The sequence below is a fragment of the Panthera pardus genome, unplaced genomic scaffold, assembly GCF_024362965.1.
Source record: "Panthera pardus isolate Hobbes unplaced genomic scaffold, ASM2436296v1 HiC_scaffold_3, whole genome shotgun sequence".
Taxonomy (NCBI): Eukaryota; Metazoa; Chordata; class Mammalia; order Carnivora; family Felidae; genus Panthera; species Panthera pardus.
This window is the reverse complement of record NW_026526876.1, coordinates 21,902,860-21,924,970: the sequence shown is the minus strand read 5'-3', so window position 1 is coordinate 21,924,970 and position 22,111 is coordinate 21,902,860.

Genomic DNA, 22,111 nt, shown 5'->3' with positions numbered 1-22,111 from the left:
GTCTCTCCCTCTCTCGCTGCCCCTCCCCCATTCATCTCTCCCTCTCTCTCAAAATAAATAAATTAATTTAAAAAAACTCATTTACCAGGAATATTTTGTATGAATTCTTGAAAAAGGCTTAGGGCTAAATAAATAAATATACAGATATGGATCACTGTATCTACGTAGCTGCTGAATGAAGCTGGCATGACTGTAGAGAAAAAACCCAGCTCTGAACTTGAAGGCCATGAGGACAGCAATGAAATAGTTCAATCCCTTGCAAAACACAAAACAAAACATAACCAGAAAATGAGAACATCCCAAATCTCAACCTTCCCTTGGGTCCTGCAGAAATGTGTGCCGTGCTAACTCCATGTTGGCGCTGTCTTTAATCGTGGGCTATCGTCACCAAACACCCACACTGCAAGAGTCAGCACATTAATATCTTCATGACACCAATCCCAGACTTAAAGGAGAATCAACATCCATACAGACTTACTCAGAGACCCTGTGTGACTTTCTGTGGCACTCACCAATTCACGTTACTCTATTTAACCAAACTATGAGCCACGTGAAGGTGGCCACCATGTTGTAATGTCACTGAGCCCTTCTCTCCCCATTCACTCATTCTCTTAGGAAAGCCTTCCCAACTTCCCTGACTATGATCCAGTACCCTGCTCCACACCATCGTGGTACATCACGTATGTCACACACTGCTGTCATCACCGGTGTTAATATTGCCTTTGGGTGATCATTTGAGTGTTTCCGCCATCGGAAATAAGTTCCATGATGGCATTTGGGCACCTTTGTTTCCATGAAGTCTAAAAATAATTATTTTTCAATGAACGGATACATACATAAATCTGAAATGTCCTTATTATTTAACTGTCTAGTATTTTTGTTGGAAAAATTAGTTTGTGGTACTGTGGTATCTTGATAAATTATAAATTATCTTTACCATATTCTCTGCTTGTCTGGGAAAAAAAAAAAAAGCCATTACTGAAACATACACATGCATAACATCCCAGAACAAAAACTGGTACCTTGAAAAACAAGTAAGAAAAATTGAGGTTTGACATATTTAATTCTGATAGGCATAAAAACCAGATGTATAAGTTAAGGGGAAGAGTCATATGGATTAACGCATGCTCTGACATGTAGTGTTGTTGACAAATGAAGCAACTGAAATGGAAACATTCATTTATTTTGATAGACAGGTGCCAACATTACTCTGAAAAGGTGCCAGTGTGTTCTATACACACGCACACGCATACGCGCGCGCACACACACACACACACACATTTCTTATGCCTTACCACTATGTTTAGTGTAAGATTTATACAGCCTATTGTAGAATAAAAGTTATCCACACATTAAAAGTAAGGATTCTTTAGGCAAAAGTTATATAAGATTGTCACTAAAACTGTCGTCATTAGACAACAAATACTTGGTACCTATTGTGTGTTTTCTAGGACTGATACGATGTCTAAGGTACATCCCTATCCTCAAGAAGAAGGGTCAGAGGAAAACTCAACTACAAAAGCACTTAAGAGGTAATACATGCAAAATAAAATTCACAGAGTTAAGAGAAGGGAGTGGTCTCTTCCTGTAATGGAATTGGGGAGAGCAGAATGTTCCATGGAAGAGTACAATTTAATTAGGAATTTGGATGTTAAGTAGAATTTTGATGGATGGAAGTGCAAGTAAGGTGAAGGAAAGGGACAGCTGTTCCAAAAAACATTAATATCATAATTGAAAATCTAAAGACCTGCATGGACTGTGACATATTGAGAAATATATTGTTTTAAAGGCTGGAATTGTGGGGTTGAAACTGCAGCATAGGCTAGCTTGTCCTGACTTGCACAGGAGTAGGACTTGGACATCAAAAGCCTGGGGCCTGAGCCAGTGTTCCTAATTCCGATGCTCTGTGGCCTCCCTTCGTGGTGCAAAGACTCACCCTAGACTCCCGAGTGCCAACCATATTTGTCCCAGCCACATTTTCCCTTGACAGCCAGTCAATCACTTTAGCTAACAATGTTGTCCCTTCCTGAGTTCTTTATCCATAGCAGCATGAGTAATTCATTGGGTTTAAACAAGGATCCCTTTATTGGGATTTTCTGGTGAGGATTCACATTCAACGTAATTTTAAATATTGGGTCATGACCGAGAAGCGCGTCTACATTTTTTCCCAAAACTCCTTGTCATCAATCTCTAATGTGTATGTATTTATTCACTCAGCAAAATATCACGAAGTATTTCTCTATGGCTACATAGCAGATCCTGGCCACGTCCTGCTCACATCCCGGTGTCCGTATTATCTCAGTGCACACCACTAACTAACTTCCCACTACCGAATGCTGCTTTTTTGTTTTCTTCCTTAAGGGCTTTCTCTTCTTGCAGCTGGAGTGTGTTTTGTCCCCCAACTGGTTGGTGGATTTGACCCTAATTATCATAAAGAACTAATATTACAGAATAGGGCCAAACATATGTGTTGAACTCAGGGAATTCACTGAATGTTTCTTGGTGCTTCTATGCCTGGGGATGAGACGAAATGCATGACTGCAAGAGTTTCAGAACCTGCAGCCTGACAAGGGCATGGTAACCAAGGGTTCTGATATCTAAGGAAGAAGTTCTGAGGTTCTCCTTGGTGAGAAACCAGCAGAAATGTCGGGCAAGAACGAGGAATATATGAAATGAGTACAAGAAAAGGAAGACAAGGAGTATCAAGTGTAGTCTTGAGACCAACTGAAGCTGATTGTGGCTTATCCCATGATCCCTCCTGTTTTAAGTATTTTATTTAATTACCTAATATATTGCACCTGGCCACCACCTTGAAGCGTCAACATAGGACACAATGAAACTGACACAGTGCACCAGTGACAGGAGTGGTGCACGGGTCGGACTATAGTACATTATTACGGTGCCCACCACCATCTCACACTTTCCACTTCAGTACAACTGCCAGTACCTGCACTTCTCCTCCCAAAGGCTCCCTGTTGCTCCCGGAGGTGCTTTGCTGCCAGCATGGCAAACTGGAGCTGTCAAAGTATTCAAAACAAAACCCTGGGAACAGTCCTCAATCAGTCCAACTGATTGGAGTTTGTCTACCATTTCCCCAGTGACCTCATTTCCCCAGTGATCTTTTTATAGGATGACTCTAAGTCATATGCTCTACACTGATTCCTAAATTCCCTCCGTGAGTTAATCTCCATTTATCCATGCTTGTAATGAGCTCTGTAGCACAGTCTTCATGGGTTGCATCCCCTTCTTTGCCTATCTTCTTCAATCTCCTATGGGCGTTTTCTGTCGTCCCCCACATAAAATACTTTCACTCAAATCCTTGACTTAATTCTGCTTCTGGGGACCCCAAACTAAAGCAGTCTGGTACTTGTCATTTGCTCATACTGTTGGCTGTTCCCCAAGCAACAGAGGAGATTCTGACTTCAGACCAACAACCCTCCCAGAAAATATGGACAGAAAGATAGAAGGCTCATAATTTCACCGCCAGGAATTCCCTCCTCTCTTCCATGTCAAGGCCACCTGTGAACTGGACTGCAATGCCATGGAAGTCGATTTCTGGCTGCTCCTGGCATATTACCTCAATCTTTACGAGAAATTAGATTATGGGAAGTAGTCATGCTACTATCAAGAAATACCATCACAGTTCATGTGACAATGAGGTAGAAACCATAATTATTTTTCCTTTCTTAGATTTTTTTCCAGACATTGACTAGTTCATAGATTCTGTCTTCCTCAAAATCTCACAAAAAAATCGTATGACATCCCCCACCTGTAACCTCATCCTTATGGCACTTTAAATGTATCAGTATAGAAAACAGATCAATCAACTGTATCGACAGACCCTGCTCACCTCTCATATACTCAGAATTAAGCCACACATTTCAGACCTTGAATCTTATCATCAACATTAACTGACAAGGATGTACATCAGACCCAAGTTGGACAAATCCAATTCTCTCCTCCATAAATTCTGAGTTGGGACTTACAAAAGCTAGCTAATTGAAATGGGAAGCTCGCCCGGGAAGACCTTGTTTAATTACATGCATAGTTAAGAAAAGAAAGATAAATCCTAGGAGGCTGAGAACAAGAAGAATAAAGCCTACCTGCAAGAGAAAGTGCAGATGGTGCAACTAGGGATTTGGAGAAAGTTATCTTATTTCTAACAGCTTCCTAGTGCCTGCTTCCAGGCTTGTATGTGGTCCTGCAATATTTTTTTCTCTTGGAGCTACAGATCCCATTGCACCTTACAACAATTTTCTCCCTTTGGCCTTAAGTTAACTTGAGGGATTTTCCAGTTATTTGAAACCAAAAGAACTTTGGTTAAAACAAGCACACTTGACTTTGAGCTCAGGGAGAAGGGGGGACCATCACTTTCTTGATTTTCAGTGTATCTAACTCAGTACTTTGGCCACAGCACATCAAGTGTTAGTCAGAAACAGATTGAATAACCAATATTAGTAAATTTCAGTAGACACACCAAGAAGCATGTATATTTTTCGCCATGAGAAAAGCCTTTCCACCAATGGGAAACAGCTGACCAGCGTTCATCCATTTATAGGGCTGGAATGCTCATGCCTTGGGTTTATTTTAATCGGTAATTGCCCACTCCTTTAATCTACTTGAAAAACAGTCTTAACCACCACTCAAATTATTGGTGTGTTTCTCCAGGATAGGTAGTAAGGCATTAATTCACCTTGAAACATTTAGGCGCCTTTATCACTCTCAGATGTTCAAAGTGTCCGAGCAGAGGAGAGGGATGAAGTAAAGTTTAGGATGGTTAAATCAGAGAAATGAGGTCTCAATCTTTGGCAAATCCAACACTTCATCAAACTCAATAGGAAGGGTGAAGTGTTGTGGGCTGTTGTTTCTTGAGATGTGCATTAAGGAAAGACTAAATTTAGCAAACGCTAAAGTCCCTCTTGTAATGTTTTATGATTGTTATAGTATTTGGTAACTTCTGTTCCCCTCTGGCTGTGATGTGAGAGGCTCCCCTCCACCACGTCACCCCCATGACAGCAATCTCTAGTTGTAAAACGGTAAGACCGTCAGCCAGCAATAATTTGCAATCTAAACAGACTTGACGCTCCCTGACATTTATTGAAACCTCAGACCCCGTGCGCTGGTTTCAGTTTTCCTCCCTTTGCTCTGTTTTTACAGACAGACAAGTGCTTAGATTTAGGTTTAATAATGAGGAGAAATTTCTTCTTGGCCTACTCTTGCTTGTGTTGGCTGCACCGGGGCTTGCAACAGACGGGTGGTTGGAGTTAATTACACTAAATGGTGAGAACATTATTTGACCCCACCGGTTCAGCCCCAGAGGCTGTGTGCCTTCTCACAGACATAGGCAGATGGAATGCTTCACAGGCTGGGCAGAGGGCAGGAGTCATGTAGAGAGAGCTCTCTGCTTAAGACCAGACATGGGGTTTCACTTCCTAACAAAGCTTGGAACTCCAGACTCTTTTATAAGCATAAGCTAGTGACACTCAGTGGAACAGAGGATGATATCAAGAACTAGGAAAACATACTTTAGCCAATGGAATTGCTCTCAAACACAGCAGTCACCTTTGTGATGGTATACCTCCTTCTTTTTGGGGGAAGATGATGGAGGACTTCACCACAAACTTGACTCTGACAAGCCAAAAGGAAAACTATTGTCACATATGTCATTGCAGGAGATCTGGTGACATATTACAATTACATTCGAGAGCCAGTGATTAACTGCATTTTTAGCTCAGTGCGTAACACTTAGTGCCTGCGAACATTCTTGTCATTGCCATTTCTAATCATGATGGTGACAATGATAACAGTCTACCCAAGTTCTTGTCCTAGGGATAAGCTGTCATTCCTGATTCTCAAGAAGAAAAATTAACCAACACACCTAGGGGTAGTGAAGGCGCATTGATTGTTGAGCCAGCACAATATAGCTTCAGGTGTACTAAAAGTGTCACTAGGCCAGAGAGACTTGTTGACTTAATACTGACAAGATTTTTGTTCCAATGTGTGCTTTTCTGTTGCATGTCAATTCTGTGTAGATTGTTCAGAGGCTCTTGGAAGTCGGTAAGTAGTAATGGCCTACATGTTGTCTGCAATATTAATTCCATAAAACAGCACTGTATAGAAGCATGCTTAATTTTTTTCATTTTTTATTTATTTTTGAGAGACAGAGCATGCACATGGGGCAGAGAGAGGGAGACAGAGGATCTAAAGCAGGCTCCACACTGACAGCAGAGAGCCCAATGTGGGGCTCAAACCTAACAGAACCACGAGATCATGCCCTGAACCAAAGTCAGACACTTAACCAACCAAGCCACCCAGGCGCTCCTGTATCATATCATGTTTTTAAAAGCCTGCTAGAATCATTGCTGTAAGCTGCACTATCAAATAATTTCTGGTCTGTGACAGTCTATGAAACCCACCAGGATAACAGAGGAGGGAAGAGGCGAGTAGTATCCCCAGAGATGGTTCCTACTCTTACCTAACAGGAAGTGGTCCAAACAATTCTTGGTCCTCTTTCATATACAGACAGCCTCCTGTTCTGTACTACAATGGCCACCATCTTTCCCCTTTTTGTCCAACGTCAAAAATTAATAGTGGTAAGAGAATCAATATTACACCCCAGCACACCAAGGGTTTCTTTGTAATGTATCAGTTGGGAAACAGTGGACTAGGATTGGGTTTCAATTTAGGTAAGAGTCCTGACTGTCTCCCCTTCAAAGCAGCATGATTCATGTTCAATGATTACATTCCACAGATCTAGTCCCAGTCAGCTGGCATACACTTGATTGTCATTAAATTATGAGCAAGCACGTATAGTTGGTGAGACTCATCTCCTCCCAATGTATAACCTACTCAAAACACGTGTACTTTGTGAATCAGCAGCATCTTTCGCACAAAGGTAACACATGATCACAAGTATAATGTCCATATCTGGAATGAGATAGGATACAGAAATTACCCTGTGGTGATAAACCTTGTCAAATAATTACCACAATCCATAAAGGAGTTTGTTTTGCAAAATGCTTACATAAAAAGTATACGGTGCATATTTTCCCAGTAAAAGATAATTAGGAGTGGTAGGGTGTGCTGTTAAAACACAGAAACAATGACATTCAAGAGTTTAAAAATTGTTATAACACAATCAACTACATGTAAACAGGGAGCAAATGTGAGCTATACTTAATAAAAGAGCTGACATGTTTTTTTTATTAGAGTGGCACTTATTAGAGCAATTACTTTCAGAACTAAAAACATGGTAGCTGTATTATAGAGTCTGTGAGATAGGATCAAGGCATAAGGGAAAGCCAGGACTGAACAATATGTCAGAAGTAAGTTTAGGCAGCAAGAAGAGTCTTGATAAATAAAAATAAATGCGATTTAAACCCAAGAATAAGGATTTCAGGAAAAAGTGAGGACCTCTGCTTTCTCTGGTAACTAATTCTTAGCCCCCCTCCCCCTCCCACACACCACACACACAGTACAGAGAGGGTTGCTGTAGAGAAGGTAAGAAAATCTTCCTAAAGACTCAATACTAAATCTAAATATTCAAAGTTGTGTTGTTGTTTGCTTCATTTTTGTTTGTGGGCTTCTTGTGTATTTCCAAAAAGAAACTACAGAGGAGAGTTATTCACAGTGAAAGAAGAAGTGTGAGAAAGGTTCAGGCACCAAAGATCTCAGCCCATTCACAAAACACAAGTGGCTGGAACATACTGCACGGGGCAGGCCAGAGCCACACCAGAGAGACGTGACGGCCATGCTGAGAAGCTGGCATCTGTCCTGTTTGCAGCAAGGAGGCACTGAGTAGTTTACTTAGGAGCACAGCACGGTCAGACTGGTATTTTAAAGAGGTCACAAGGGCAACATTACAAAGGACAGATCAATGGTTCAGCTGGAGTCACAGAGACCAGCCAGAGAGAAGGCAGTCTATGGAGCCCTGAACAGGGCCTCAACGAAGACAGAAGTGGTGGAAAAGCACATCCGTTAGGACAATTGGCAGGTTACACGTGCAGAAAAATCATGGTGGACTAAGAAAGGGAAAGCCTATCACGATTTACAGGATTCTGATTTGAGTCAGGGGCTGCTGGAGACAAGAAATATGAAAGAAGGAATAGATCCTAAGGAAAAACAGATCTGAGTTCAGATTTGAATATAAGTTTGAAATTCTTATGGGCGCTTAAGCTCAGATACTGCACATCGAATAAACCAAAAATAGGATTCGACCTCAGGTCTGTTGGACTCTAGTCTATGCCCTTCTTATACATCTTATATCTTCCTAGTGAGGTAACTAGGAAAGAAACTGTGTAATAAGTTATTATAAACAGGTATGAGTCTGTGTAGCGGCAAGAGTTGATTCAACATATTCATGAATGCAAGCTATTATCTATCAATTTATATGCTTTTTTCTTTAAAGAGACTTTCTTTCATATTACAGAAATAGCTACCTGGGAGGTAACATCTTCACAAACAATATGCAGTCAAGGCAGATTAATTTAGACTCTTAGCCATGTGTTGGAATTCTATCTTCTCCTTCCTTCATCCAGCACAGTTGAGCACATGAAGCTCTGGACAGGACTCCTTAGGGAGTCCTGATGAGAATGATGTTAATAAAAATCATTGAAAATGGAAGGATTCACCATATACAAGTATTTCTTCCTCTGACAGAATTCTTTTCTTAATACTCTCTGATTTTCAAGCAAGTGGACTTTCTCTTTTAAAAAATGATCTGTTGGGGCGCCTGGGTGGCGCAGTCGGTTAAGCGTCCGACTTCGGCTCAGGTCACGATCTCACGGTCCGTGAGTTCGAGCCCCGCGTCGGGCTCTGGGCTGATGGCTCAGAGCCTGGAGCCTGCTTCTGATTCTGTGTCTCCCTCTCTCTCTGCTCCTCCCCTGTTCATGCTCTGCCTCTCTCTGTCTCAAAAATAAATAAACATTACAAAAAAAAATTTTTTTTAAATAAAAAATGATCTGTTGCAATGCAGACTTTCTTATCTTTTCAGAGACAAGTTTCTTTTTTTTTTTTTTAATTTTTAAATGTTTATTTTTGAGAGGGAGAGAGAGCACAGACAGGGGAGGTGCAGAAAGAGAAGGAGACACAGAATCCGAAGCAGGCTCCAGGTTCTGAGCTGTCAGCACAGAGCCCGACGTGAGGCTCGAAATCACAGACCGCAAGATCATGAGCTGAGCCAAAGTTGGACGCTTAACCAACTGAGCCACCCAGGCGCCCCTCAGAGATAAGATTTAATGAAGACATAAGACATCAACATTGGAGATTTAAATGAGATTTAAAGATTTAAATGAGGTTACAGACTTCAACATTAGAGGAGAGATATTAGTTAGAATTTTAAGGAGCAAAACAGGCTGAAAGATTTATGATAGCACTTAGAAACACAAGCCTTCAGACTGCATGCCCAAGCATGACCAAAGAGCAGGTAATAACAGATCTCATTAGACACTGTTTATTTAATTTAACATTATTCTGTCAGAGATGTCTACCTGCTGGGTAGAGCTAATATTTTTTGGTAGTTTAAATAATGCTCAAATACACAAGGCTATGTTTATAATAACAGAGAGGTATAAGTGCAAGTTCAGAAATCACCAAAGTATCCCAACTCAGTGCAGTGTTCTGTATCTACAGTTGTTAATTTTTCTGCATCTGCATTCCTCCATGAGAGCTAGGAAATAATTCATACCTACTAACTCAGAAAGAACCCTAAAAAGGGAACCCATCATGGATGACACTAAGTCTCCACGTTTTCCTTTGTTTTCTTTTTCCCTTTCTATTGCTACCATACACACACCACACACAGTCAATATTCCTCCTCCTCCTTTTTTAAATTATTTTTTTTTATTTGAGAGCAAGAGAGAGAGAGGATCTCAAGCAGTCTCCACCCTCAGCACAGAGTCCCCTGTGGGGCTTGATCCCGGGACCCTGGGAGCATGACCTGAGCCCAAATCAAGAGTTAGATGCTCAACCTACTGAGACGCCCTACCACCCTTCTTCCTTTTTTTTAATGCAAAGTATCTTCAACTTTCATTTGAGAGAAACATAGTAACATTCAAATGTAACTTAAATAAAAGAAGATTTACCTAGAACTTTTCATCTTATATATGGTCTTTAAGCGTGGCCAGTACAGATATGTATTTCATTTGTGTTTTATATATTCATTAAAAAAATTTTGAGCCCCTCCAATGGGCCACACACTGAGCTCCAAGAATCTGGTGTCACCTCCCTTTGCCTGGTCTCCTGGAGGAAGAAGATGGCTCCTGGGGCATCTCTGTCCCTTCCCTGAGACGAGATCAGCCTCAGTTCCTTAGCTCAGACCTGAGCCTGTCTTCTTTCCTCAGTGGAACAGTGTGCTGAGTCCAGGGGCTTTGCTGAGCTCTGGCCCTGGGTCCTTGTGAGGTGGGAGGGCTAGAGGTGGATGGGTGCCTGGGGCATCTCTGGGCTTGGTGATTAAGCTGGAGGCCACTTCCTTTCCTTCATGACAAGCAAACGTCATTTCCCCAGCTTTCATCCAAGAGGAAGCTCTGGGCAGGGTCTGTCCCTGGCCTCTGACATCCAGCAGCTGCATCAGGTGATCAAAGAGTGCCAGCACGTGATTCTGGAGCTGCCTGAGTACTCAGAGCAGAAAGATGCAGTTGTGAGGCTCACCCACCTCCAGCTGAAGTTCCAGAAGCTGAAGGTGGGTGCTGGTCAGTCCTACCACAGAGGCTGCTGGAGCAGAATGAGAATGTAGAAGTCTGGAGGCCTGGGGCAGCCTCTGGCTCTCTCCCCTTCCAGGGGATGAAAGCTACCCAGAAAGGTGGGGACAGAGGTGGGAACTCATCTCCTGTGTAGCCTACTTCTCTCTTCTTCTTCTTCCACCTCCCCCTCCCCCTCTTTCCTCTGTTTCCCTTCTTTTCTTTTTACTAATGTTTTTTTTTTATATGAAATTTATTGTCAAATTGGTTTCCATACAACACCCAGTGCTCATCCCAAAAGGTGCCCTCCTCAATGCCCGTCACCCACTTTCCCCTCCCTCCCACCCCCCATCAACCCTCAGTTTATTCTCAGTTTTTAAGAGTCTCTTATGGTTTGGCTCCCTCCTTCTCTTTTTTTTCCCCCCCTTCCCCTCCCCCATGGTCTTCTGTTAAGTTTCTCAGGATCCACGTAAGAGTGAAAACATGGTATCTGTCTTTCTCTGGATGACTTATTTCACTTAGCATCACACTCTCCAGTTCCATCCACGTTGCTACCAAAGGCCATATTTCATTCTTTCTCATTGCTAAGTAGTATTCCATTGTATAAGAATTCTATGCATGTTTTTGAGATTAAAGGAACTTCTGGGTAGAACTGTACAGAACAAGATATGCCAATATGAATGATTTCATACAGAAACCAATATCCTTGAATATTCAAGTGAGGAAAATCAAAGATGTTTGTGGAAAGACTACACTGCACATATGCCCACTTAATTTTCTGTTTATGTCACTTCCATCTCCATCCAAAACAGGTTATAAAAAAATGGTCACGTTACTTAGGTTTATATATATTTAAAATATAATTAATAATTCATTATTCAATAGCATAATGTAATTTAGACAGCGAAGCTATCAGCTTTTATTAAGCATTTTTAAAGGTAAGGAGGTCAAGAAAAGAAATTAAATTTTCTTCTGTGGTTTGACATCATCTCCAATATGAATTTGGAAGTAATAATAAAAATTGTTGAGCTGAAAATTTTGTGCTCTATGATGAAAACTTTAGAGCACAATGCTAGTAGATTGACAGTGTTTCTGAAAATCTTTATGAATTTTAGTTAGCTGTATATTTTTTATTTTTTATTAATAATGTATTTATTTTTTAATTCACATCCAAGTTAGTTAGCATATGGTGCAACGATTTCAGGAGTAGATTCCTTAATGCCCCTTACCCATTTAGCCCATCCCCCTCCCACAATCCTTCCAGCAACCCTCAGTTTGTTCTCTGCATTTAAGAGTCTCTTATGTATTGTCCCCCTCCCTGGTTTTTTTTTATTTTTGCTTCCCTCCCCTAATGTTCATCTGTTTGTATCTTAAGTTCCTCATATGAGTGAAGTCATATGATATTTGTCTTTCTCCAACTGACTAATTTCACGTAGACTAATACCCTCTAGTTGCATCCACATAGTTGCAAATGGCAAAATTTCATTCTTGTTGATCACCGAGTAATACTCCATGTGTGTGTGTGTGTGTGTGTGTGTGTGTATGTATGTATGTATGTATGTATATGTGTATATATATGTACATATATATGTGTATACACACACACACACACACACACACACACACACAAACACCACATCTTCTTCATCCATTCATCCATCGATGGGCATTTGGTCTCTTTCCATACTTTGGCTATTGTCAATAGAGCTGCTATAAATATTGGGGGGTGCATATGTCCCTTTGAAACAGCATACCTGTATCCCTTGGATAAATACCTAGTAGTGCAATTGCTGGGACGTAGTATAGCTCTATTTTTAATTTTCTGAGGAACCTCCATACTGTTTTCCAGAGTGGCTGCATCAGTTTGCATTCCCACCAGCAGTGCGAAACAGAGTCTCTTTCTCCACATCCTCACCAGCATCTGTTATTACCTCAGTTGTTAATTTTAGTGATTCTGACAGGTGGGAGTGATATCTCATTGTGGTTTTGACTTGTATTTCCCTGTTGATAAGTGCCGTTGAGCATTTTTTCATGTGTTGGTTGGCCATCTGGATGTCTTCTTTGGAGAAGTGTCTATTCATGCCGTTTGCCCATTTCTTCACTGGATTATTTGTTTTTTGGGTGTTGAGTTTGATAAATTCTCCATAGATTTTAGATACTAACCCTTTATCTGATATGTTGTTTACAAATATCTTCTCCCATTCCGTTGGTTGCCTTTTAGTTTTGCTTATTGTTTCCTTCACTGTGCAGTAGCTTTTTATTTTGATGAGGTCCCAATAGTTCATTTTTGCTTTGGTTTCCCTTGCCCGAAGAGACAGGTTGAGTAAGAAGTTACTGTGGCCGAGGTCAAAGAGGTTTTTGCCTGCTTTCTCTTCTAGGATTTTGATGACCTCCTGTCTTACATTTAGGTCTTTCATCCATTTTGAGTTTACTTTGGTGTATGGTATAAGAAAGTGGTCCAGGTTCATTTTTCTGCATGTCGCTGTCCAGTTTTCCCAGCAACATTTGCTGAAGAAACTGTCTTTATTCCATTGGGTATTCTTTCCTGCTTTGTCAAAGATTAGTTGGCCATACATCTGTGGGCCCATTTCTGGGTTCTCTATTCTGTTCCACTGATCTGAGTGTCTGTTTTTGTGCCATGAAAATCTTTATGAATTAAGAGAATAATCTGCAATAATCTGTTTTGACATTAACAATATGGTCTAAAATATTTTTTTTAATATTTATTTTTGAAAGGGGGGGAGGGGTAGAGAGAGATGGGGCCCAGAGGATCCCAATCACACTCTGGGCTGTCAGCACAGAGCCCAACACGGAACTCTAACCCATGAACCGTAAGATCATGACCTGAGCAGAAGTCGGACACTTAACCAACTAAGCCACTGACGTGCCCCTCGTCTAAAATCTTCTTGAAAAACTACTTCAAGGATCAAGGATTCACCATCCCATTGCTCAGGCACAGTGATGGCATTTCCAGGCATGGCCCAGAAATTAAATTATTCTAACTGGAGAACCAAACTTTAGGAAAAAGTTGTCAGTGAAGCATGGAAGGTAATCAGAACAACCTTGGAGATGTTTAGACCACCCAGCAAAGGCCCGTAGTTAACACTAGAACTCTCTTTGATGCTTAAAATATTGGAAATACTTATACTTACAGATGAGATAGTAAGATTTTAAATTCTCCATTATTTTCTGGGAACTTTTAGCCAACGATGCATACATCTACTTTTTCTTCAGAGTCTTTCTCTTCCTGACTGCATGATGTCCTCCGATGCCATGGTCCTTCCAGTCATACAGAACTTCATACAGAAATGAAGCTTCCCACTTTGTTTTGGACCCTTCCTCTGTCCCATCCCCTACGTTTTGTCAAATTTTAGGGTATGTCAATGCTAGCGCCTCTGAGTTAGAACAAGTGTTGGCAAACACTTTTTGGTTAAGTACCAGATAGTAAATAATTTCGTTTTTGTGGGTCATACAGCCTCTGTCGCAACACTCAACCCTACTACTGTAGCATAAAAGTAGTCACAGACAATACGTAAAGGAACAAGTGTGGCTATATTCCAATAAAACTTTATTTACAAAATCAGGCATTAGGCATATTCGGTCCAAAGGACCATACTTTGCCAACTACTGAGCTGCTATATCCTAACAAACTCTCACTAATTCATTCTGCTCTTTTATACACTTTTGTTTCCTGTCTCTGCCCAGTCAAAAGCTTCCTTATGTTGTCATACGAATCTTCTTTAGGCGTAACTCACTCATCTGTGTTCCCCTGAGAAAACCTATCTGTGAGCCTATTATCTATAAAATTAAGTTTTAAAGTTTCTGCAGATAAAGTCCCAACCTAGTTTCATACCTCACCCCTGATACTTAAGAATGATACTTGTCCTTCAAATAGCCCTGCTCCTTCTTGCAACTTTTCTTATACTCTCTCTTCTGCTTAGGATAGTCTTCTCCCTATTTTTACTTGTCCAAATCCTGTCTATAATTCAAGGTCTTCACTCCCTTATCAACTACTCCTGACTTAGCCCTTTGTGTGGTCTACAGGGAAGAGCTAAAAATATGTGTATACAGGGGACGACCATGGGGAAAATTAAAAGAGCCAGTGGCAGAATTTTGGAAATTCACTATACTTAGGGGATAAGAGGGGGGCAGTGTAAGAGACAAAAAAAAAAAAAAAAAAAAAAAAAAAAAAAGAGTACTGGGAAAGGCAGAGGGAGAATCAGGAAGCACTGCATGACAAATTAACATCCACATGAATCATCATGTTTAACATTCAAGTATCACTTCACTGAATGAATGCATTGTAATACACTTTAATTTAAAACATCCTCATGTTAGAAATTGAAGTTGTTTTGTATTTTTTACTGTTGTAAACAACATTGTGGATAAGACATCTATTTATTTATTTAACAAGTATTTGAGTAAGTGCTTAGTGACTGTTATGTGTCAGGCAATGTATAGTCATCTATGTAATTGACAGTTCTTAATAATCTGTTATCCTGGAAATAACCCCTAAAGATGGGCTTTCCCTCCAATGCCTGAAGTTATAGTAACAATGGGAACATTTTACCACAGGATTGACTCATGCTCAGGAACTCGGGGCAGAGGGGGGCGGGTAAGAACACTGACAGACCTGTCCTGTGGGAAAGTGAGGAACACTAGTTGAGAAAATGACCCAGAAGATGATAATCTTGTTATGTTAATCTTTTGGTTTTAGATGCTCCTCCAGGGCAGAATCAGAGAATATGTATGTATGTATATATGTATGTATGTATGTATGTATGTATGTATGTATATACATTTATGGATGATATACTCAGTGTATTTGTAGAATATAGTAAGATAGCATCATCTAATTCACAGGGAAAAATCCCACTCCACAGCTTTTTAAGATTAAATCCTTTAGGAAGTGAAACAGGCCTGTTTTGGAAATGGAGACTGTCGATTTATCTTGAGAACACATCCACGACTCAATTTCCCTGATGTTACACAATAGTGCCAGTGATAACAGGAGAATTACTCCAGGAATAGAGGAAAGTTTATTACATTAAAGAGATAAACTGAATTGATACAGACAAATGAAAGTCTAAGTTGAGTAGGCACAGAGAGAAATTAGTGCAGCAAAAAAAGATTTATAAATAGGAAAATGTCTTGATTTCTCCTGGGTGGCTCCATTTATCTTTTTTTTAGACTTTTTAGATTTGGGGTTTGGTTGAATAGTGCTAAGGGCAGAAATCTTCAGCACTCTAAAAATTCTGAGTAAGTTCAATATACTTATGTGTTCACTCCTTAATACAGCTATCTCAAGTGTCACTAGAAGCAAAGACATGAATAAGGACCTCTGTGGAAATTCATTCTTTTCAGCTGAGGATTGCCTCATATCCAGAATGAAGACATAAATAAATGCTGGCTTACTGCAAGAACAGATACACTCTAGGTGTTACAATCTCAAGTATCTAACAAAACAAAACATTATTTCAATGAGTGAAGATGGTCAGGGACAAGAGTGGTGCAGACTATGGGTCCTAGGTGAAGCCATGTCCTATGACGGGCTAGCATCTCCTCAGTCCCTGCAGACTGCTACCATGCAGGACCGTAGGATCACTGTGACAGATCTGATACTCAACCGAAAGATGAATCACTAGATGTGCAATATCTGATCAAAGGCTTGATAGCTATAAAATATGCTAGTAGGTTCTTCACTAGGGATGAAATTGGGCATTAGTCCAGTGGCTCTAACTTATTGATAACTTATTTGTATTTGTATGAAGACATTATCTCCCTAAATCTCAATATTTTTATTGATTAAAAAAAAAGCAGGGGTATAGGATAACTTCCGAAACCTCCTAGAATTGCAGTAGTTACCTGAGTGAGAACTCCGTGTATATTAGCTCAGGCTGCATTACAAAATTCCATAATCTGAGTAGTCTGAACAGAAATGTATTTTCTCATAGTTCTAGAGGCTAGAAGTCTGAGCTCAAGGTGCCCGTGTGGCTGGTTCTGGTGAGAGCTCTCTTCCTGTTTTACACACGGCCACCTTCTTACTGTGCACTCACTTGGCCTTTCCTTGGTAGGTGTGGTTGGGAAAATCTCTTCCTTTCATAAGGTCAACCATCCTATTGTTTTAGCACTCTGCCCTTAATTATCATTTAACTTCAATGATGTCCTAAAATCCCTATCTTCAATTATAGTCACATTAGGGGTTAGAGCTTCAACATATGAATTTGACAGGGACACCATTCAGTCCATCTCACCATGAAGTTCCACACTTGATCTTAGCCAAAAGGCCGAGAAGCGATCACCACCATGAAGTTCCAAAGGCTCATTGGACTTGCTTGAGTTTGTGAGTGTTTTCAGTACTGGTATATATGAGTCATAAAAATGTCTATGAACTCGGATAATGGAGTGTGTTCATAAAAAAAATTATGCAAAATAGGTCATTCTCCATTTATTAATGGATACATGAGGTCATTTAATTTCCCCAAGAAGAAAAACCAAAAAGAAGAAGAAGAAGAAGAAGAAAAGATGATTAGGTTAAAATATTAAAAATCAACCTTTTCAGAGCACTGGAAAACACCCAAAGGCAAGCAAGAACTTGCTCATGAAAAACTACCACTGCATTGTGAGAAAAAACAATGAGCTTTTGGGCTTCTTGCCTAGAGGATTTCTCTGCTCCCAAGTTCCAGCAGTAAAACTCTACTGGCCAGAGGTGATGAACTTGGTTTTGGGTAGGTGGTAAAGCAAGTAGAAATTTAATGAGGAGATTTTGGAAGCAAGAGAACCATAGAAAGGCTGATATAATTCACTCTCTGGCTGACTGCTAAACTGTATATGCATGTGGAAGACACTGGAGAATCTGGCAAAAATCAAAAGCCTAGGGAGACTTGTAAACTTGTTACGCCTTTGAATGTGTTCCTCAACCCCCACACACAGCTTGGGTGGCAAAGGTGGAAATCTTGGCCGCTTGAGGAGTTTCAGTATAGCCTCTGCACAAACTATTGGCTGACCACTCAAGTGAACAGATGTAGGGGAGACGCTTAGAGAATTAAGCATAAAAAACAAAACCCAAACAGCATAGACTTCAGCAGTTGTACACCACAAGGAAGACAGATTATTCAACTTGTATCCATGCATATTAACAGCCTACTAAAACATAAAAACTAACACTTAGAAGAAAAAAATAGAAGCCAGAATCATTATAATGCATTATCTAAAATGCCTACTTTTAAAGCAAAAATTACTAGACCCGCACTTTTGGTGAGGAGTGGAGGGAATAAAAAAAAACCTTTGTGCACTGTTGGTGGTAATATAAATTGGTACAGCCACTATGTAAAACTGTATGGAGATTGCTCAAAAAATTAAAATAGAACTACTGTATGATCTAATAATTTCACTTCTGGGTTTATATTCAAAGGAAATGAAAACAAGATATCTGCACCCCCATGTTCATTGCAGCATTATTCACAATGGTCAAGACATGGAAACAAGCTAAGTATCTGACAACAAATGAGTGAATAAAAAAGATAGGGTGTGTGTGTGTGTGTGTATGTGTGTGTGTGTGTGTATACATGTATGTGTATATATATACGTATATAATGTATAAATGTACATATGTAATATATATATGGGAATATTATTTAGCCATGAGAAAGAGGAAAACTTGGCCATTTGCAAAAACATGGATGGAACTTGAAGGCATTATGCTATGTGAAATAAGCCAGACAGAGAAAGACAAACATTGCATGGTATCCTGTGTACGTAGAATCTACATAAAAAGTCAACCTCAGAGAAACAGAGTAGAAAAGTGGTTGCCAGAGCTGAGAGGTGGGAAAATCGGAACAGTTTCATTAAAGGGTATAAAATTTCGGCTATAAGATGAAGAAGGCCTGGGGTGCCTGGGTGGTTCAGTCAGTTAAGCGTCTGACTCTTGGTTTGGGCTCAGGTTATGATCTCACAGTTCATGAGTTCAAGCTCCACATTGGGCTCTGCTAGTTCACAACCTGCTTGGGATTCTCTCTCTCTCTCTCTCTCTCTCTCCCTCTCTCTCTAAAAATAAATAAATAAATAAATAAGCTTAAAAAAATAAATTAAAACAAAGATGAAGAAGGCCTGAAGATCTCATGGAAAACACAGTGACTGTAGTTGATAAAACTGCATTGTATAATTGAAATAGGCTAAGAGAGTAGAACTTAAATGTTCTCACCAAAAAAAAAAACACACACGCACACACACAAAACATTTTTCTAGATATGTATCCTAAGGCAAGAGAAACAAAATAAAAAATAAACTATTCGGACTATATCAAAATAAAAAGCTTTTTCACAGTGAAGGAAACCATCAACAAAACAAGAAGGCAGCCTACTAAATGGGAGAAGATATTTGCAAATGATATATCCAATAGCGAGTTAATTTCCAAACTATATAAAGAATTTATACAACTCAACACCAAAAAAAAAAAAAATCTGATTAAAAAATGAGCAGAGGAACTGAATAGACATTTTTCTAAAGACATACAGATGGGCAACTGACACTTTAAAAGTTGCTCTATATCACTAATTATCAGGGAAATGAAAATCAAAACCACAATGAGATATTATCATTTTATACATGTCAGAATGCCCAAAATCAGCAAGACAAGAAATAACAAGTGTTGGCAAGGATTTGGAGAAATCCCACCTTGTACATTTGGTGGGATTGTATATTGGTGCAGCCACTGTAGAAAACACTATGGAGTTTCCTCAAAAAATTAAAAATATCATTATAATATGATCCAATAATTCTACTCCTTGTATTTACCCAAAAAACCCCAAAAAAATATTAATTTGAAAAAATATATGCACCCCTATGTTTATTGCAGCATTATTTACAATAGCCAAGATATGGAAGTAACCTAAGTGTCCATTGATAGATGAATGGATAAAGATGTTATTTTATATATATAATATATATATTATATATATATAGAGAGAGAGAGAGAGAGTGAGAGAGAGAGGGAGAGAGGGAGAGAGAGAGAGAATATGGATACACTTATGCATATACATAGAGAATATTACACAGACAGAAAAAAGGATGAGATCATGCCACCTGCAATAACATGGATTGACCTAGAAGCTATTATGCTAAGTGAAATAAGTCAGACTAAGAAAGACAAATACCATATGATTTTACTCAAGTGCGGAATCCAAAAAAACACAGATGAATAAACAAAGAGCAGAATCAGACCTATAAACAGAGAACAAACTGATGCTTGCCACGAAGGAAGGGGGTGGGGTGATGTGCAAAATGGGTGAAGGTCACTGGGAGGTACAGGCTTTCAGTTATGGAAGCAGTACATCCCGGGAATAAAAGCCCTAGCATGAGGAATATAGTCATGCTACTGTGATAGCGTTGTATGGTGGTGACGGAGGGTAGCTGGCTACACTTGCGGTGAGCATAGCATAACATATAAACTTGTCAAATCACCTGTTGTACACCTGAAATTAGTATAACATCATGGGTCAACTATACTCATTTAAAAAAAAAAAAAAAAGATCAAATGGCAATACTAGAGCTTAAAATGCAATAACTGAAAATTTAAAATTAACTAGACAGGATAGCCAGCATATATGAGATGGCTTAAAAAAGAATCCGTTACCTTGGAAAATGGACCAATAGAAATTATCAAATTTGTAGAACAGAGACAAAACCTTGAAGCAAACTGTACAGACCTTAGAAATGTATGAAACAGTGGCTGGTATTCTAATACAAATGTGCAACTGAAGGTGGCATAAGGGGGTGAAAAGAAAGGTGGAAGAAAAGATGTTGAAAGAAATAATCTTCCCAAATCTGGTGAAAAGCATGATCCTTCACAACCAAGCCTGACAAACCCAACCAGAAAAACATAAAGGAAACGACACAATGACACATCGTCATCAAATGCTGAAAGGCAAAGAAAAAGAGAAAATCTTGAGAGCAATTGGAGAAAAACAGCACACTATTTATAGAAGAAAATGGTAAGATTGATGACTATTTTTTTTTCTTAAGCAGAATCAGTGAGGTACAGAAAACACTGGCATGACCCAAGGACATAGAGACAAAAAGCAATCAAACAAATGTTGTTGACCAATAGTTTTATATTTCGAAAAGAACTATTCTTCACAAATGAAGGTACAATAAAGGCATGTCCAAATAAAAATGGAAGGAATTTGTTGCCAGCAGCTCTGTGCTACACTAACAGAAATCCTTCAGGAAAAGAGAAATGATACCAGATCATATCCCAGATGCACAAGGAATGGCAAATACATATGTAAATATAAAATATTGGTGCATGTATACTCTAATCCTTGATTCTCTTATTTTTTAGAAGACCTATTATTGTCTGAAACAAAAACTGATTTTAAATATAGAGTAAATATTGTTGGGTTCATAATGTTTAGAGACGTATTATATGTGATAAAAAGAGTGTAAAGTTGGGTTGGGTGAACTATTCTAATACAGAGTTCCCATTCTTTACTGGAAATAAATACATTGGCACAAGTCAAAAATATATACTGCACACCAGAAAGCAATTATTAAAATAATAACAAGAGGAAACACAGTTGAAAATTTAATAGATGAATTAAAATGGTAAAAGACTAATAATTGTCTGGTTCCATTTGTATGAAATTCAAGAAGAGACAAAAAGAGTAGTTAGTGACAAAGCAAATCAGGGACTTCCTAGGGTCAGTGTTGGGGGAAGATACTGACCATAAGAGGACAGGAGGGAAATATTGGGAATGGACAGAAGTGTTCTAAAACTTGATCTTGGTGCTGGTTTCATAACTAGATGTATTTGTTAAAACATATAATTATACACTTAAAGTGGATGGATTTTACTTTAGAAAAATTATCCCTCAATAAGGTGACAATGAAGAAAGTAGATTGAATTATAAAGTTAATCTGAAGGTCTCTGGTAAATATTACACATGTGTGTGTGCATGTGTGTGTATGTATATATATATGTTTTCCTGGCTTTCATTTCTCCTGTGTAATATTTTTATTAATATAAAGTAATACTTTATTATCAATTAATGCAAAATACTATTTTATCCCACTTCAAAATCTCTGGGCTTTTGCTTACCCTGATCAAAAGCTGACTTACAAATTATTCTCTTACTTGCTTCGTAAGTAGCTCAAAATCACACAGTGTACTAGTGGAGAACTGAGGACTGCAAGTTGGCGTTTGTGACTGTTGGTGAGCACAGGGCCTCCTAAACTCTGGTCACACAGTGAGAGTGTGTGGCTTGTGGTATGCCTCTTAGTCTGAAGCAGGAATCCACTGTTATATTGTATACTTCCTAGTGAAGGAGCACAGCAGGAACACCGCCAGGGTACTTGTCATTACTGTCAGTTTTGACTGTGGTGGTGGTCATGAAAGCATCGTTGACGGTGGCAGTGACACACTGGCAGTGACACGA